The sequence below is a fragment of the Onychomys torridus genome, chromosome X (assembly GCF_903995425.1).
Source record: "Onychomys torridus chromosome X, mOncTor1.1, whole genome shotgun sequence".
NCBI lineage: Eukaryota > Metazoa > Chordata > Mammalia > Rodentia > Cricetidae > Onychomys > Onychomys torridus.
The window spans coordinates 60,155,340-60,158,336 of record NC_050466.1 but is presented as its reverse complement, the minus strand read 5'-3'; the positions used below and the strand labels follow the sequence as shown (position 1 = coordinate 60,158,336).

General features: G+C 40.2%; 1 non-coding gene across 1 annotated transcript; it reads right to left on the bottom strand.

Annotated features, from left to right (window-relative positions):
• Nucleotides 1-306: 306 nt before the first annotated feature.
• LOC118574858 lies at nt 307-409 on the bottom strand. Its single transcript, XR_004943755.1, has one exon. It is a non-coding gene; the product is annotated as a U6 spliceosomal RNA (small nuclear RNA).
• Nucleotides 410-2,997: the final 2,588 nt, after the last annotated feature.

Sequence of the window (2,997 nt, the reverse complement as noted above, 5' to 3'; positions counted from 1 at the left end):
ACTAGAAAAGGTTGGGTTTCTGTTACCCCCTCTTTCTTCAGCCAGGCAAAGGGGATCCTCTATGATTGGACACCTTTTTGATGGCTTTCATCTACCATGTAAGAAGTCCCACTGCTAAGTAGCTGCCATGTTAGAGAGACCACAAAGAGCTAGAGATGTTCACCCAGATGAACACTGAGATTGCCCCACCTTCAACTCCCCCCTAATAGAAACAACCAGAGAGATCATAGGGCAAACTACCTTGCTGAGTCCAGTCAATCTTCATGGTAGTGAGAAAAAGAAACGATTATCATTTATTTTTTATTTTTTTATATGGAACACTTCACGAATTTGTATGTCATCCTTGCACAGGGGCCATGCTAATCTTGTCTGTATCATTCCATTTTTTTTATTTAGCATATGTGCTGCCAAAGTGAGCACACAATTATCATTTTTTAAAGCCACAGCTGTGCGGTGGCTTGACAACCAGCTATAGATACCAAAACAGTCTCTGACCAAGAAGACCATTTGATTGCGACTTGTGTCTCCACTCCTCACTCACTCCCTTGGTCACTTCAAAGAGCTAAGTCATTGAGTAGGTCCCCCCACACCCCAACTCTTGACTCTGGACTCACTGTATTCTCCTGTTGTAGCTGCATCCTCAGCCTACTGGAACATTACTGACGAAGGGAGAAAGGCTGTTCTCAGGCTCCAGGTAAATATAGCAGCATCTACCTGCCCGAATACTTGGGTACCTGTGTTCATCCAATATAGCATCATGTGAATAGGTCAATCCACATTTGGTCTTTGATTCCAAGTTTTGCTTCCATACACAGCTGTTCTTAAACACCTACTCATTACATCCTTCCACGTCCAGGCTTCAGCAGGAACATATATGCTTTCAAGCCTTTTCATTTGTTCACTGCAGCCTATAATCCCAGCACTATAGAGGTGGAAACAGGAAGATCAGGAGCTCAGTGTCACCCTTGGTTATGTATCGAATTCAAAACTAAACTGGCTTACATGATACAATGTCTCGGGAGGAAAAAAGAAAAAGAATCAATTTGCTTAAGGAGGTATATTCTTCAGCTTCATAACCTGGATGTGGCAGTGTAGGTCTGTGATTCCAGCTACTAGAGAGGCTAAGGCAAGACTGTCACAAATCTAAGGCCTGCATGGGCTACAAAACAAATTGGAGGCAAGCTTGAGCAACTAAGGAAGACCATGTCTCAAAATAGCAAGTAAGAAGAGGATTGGAAAATAGTGTTCAGTAGTAGAGCGCTTGCTTGCTTAGCATGGGGCCATGGGTTTTAAATGTGTTTTAAAAAAACATATTTTTTAAAAAAATTATGCATCTATCCTATGTTATGAGCTACATTTAATCCATGAGGAATTGCTTTCACTTAGGAGAATTTTTGTTATAAACTGGGAGATTCATAGATAATCAGAGGCATACATGTATATAGCCACATATGATCAAAGCTGAGAGAGAGAGAAAGAGAGAGAGAGAGAGAGAGAGAGAGAGAGAGAGAGAGCACTTTATTTCCTATATGGAAAACAGAAGCTGTGTCAAATTTCTTTCCAGTAAACCACATAAACAGCTAGCACACACATCAAGCAAATTGATAGATGGCAGGTTATCAGTGGAGCAATCAACACTCCATCAGTGAATTTTCCCAGCAGGACCAAAGCAACAGGACACAGCAGGCATCTCTCAGGCTCAGGGGGCATTTGCAGCAGCATGAAGCTAACCTCAGAAAATGGCAGCTTGTTTTCCTGCACAGGTTTGTATGAAAAACAGCACTTTCTAAGCAACAGTGTGCTTTAAGAGGAAGGTCTCATTTTTTTTCTGCTTTCTTGTTGGCTTCAGTTTAATTTAGTTTTGTTTTGTTTAATCGGGGTCTTGTGTGCCCAGGCTTACCTCAAGCACACTATGTAGCTAAAGCTGACCTTGTGTCCTTAGTTCTCTTGCCTGCACCTTCTAAGCCAAGTGTCTGCATTAGTGTGCCACCATGCCCAAGCCAAAGTATTTTCAGGTTAAATAAAGCTCGCTCCCCGACTCAAGTGCAACCTCAGCCTGCTAATGTCATGGCCATAAATGAACTACAAGCCTAGTAGGATAACACATGCCTCCACGACATAGCAAGTTCAAGGCCAACTTCAGTGACATGAAACTCTCTCAAAAAACCTCAAAATAAATAAAAACAATTAAGCAATCTTCCATGTGAGGAAGGGCAAATTTTGAAGCTAGAAGTACCTCATCTAAATCCCAGTTTCGTCTTAGTATTAGTTTTGTGAATATACAAGCCACACAACTGCTCTTGTATTTGAGTCTTTTTGGTAAAGTGGAAAACATAGATGATAGTGATAGAGGTTAAATTAGATACTATTTTAAGCTGCCAGTTCTATGCCCAGAACATAATATGTACTCAATAATTAGAAACATTAGATATTGACAAAATTACAGCTGCTTCTCAGCTCATAGTAAGATATTATCTAGACACATGCACTGTGAGTTGAAAATACCCTGAGTCAGGACTGTATCTCATAAATGCCATCTAACAAATATCAGGGTTTAATGGCCCAGCACACTGCAGGGTCCTGGTTGTTTACTCTCAGGATTTCGTGGTTAACTAGGAACTATGGCTCACTGATGCTGCCCATCTTCTCAAGAGGGTATCTTAGCACCCTATCACTAGCTTAGAGAAATATCAAAGGTCAAAACTCTGAGGATGATTTGTAGTGAAATGCATACGGCTTTCACAACATCAAAATGTCAAACCATCATGAATTGGAAACCACTTGTAATTGCTAATATATGTCTTGTTCAATTTCATTATTGTTTCCCATTTTGAAATATTACCTTTATATTATTAATATGATAAAATATTTTAATCCTCTAGCCAGAGAGTCAAGAGACTTCTCTCTAATCCCAACCTTCCTCTCTGTACAATACACGATCTGTACAACTTGCTTTCTGTTGTGAGCCATTTGGTTAAAAAGAAAATGAAATGATTA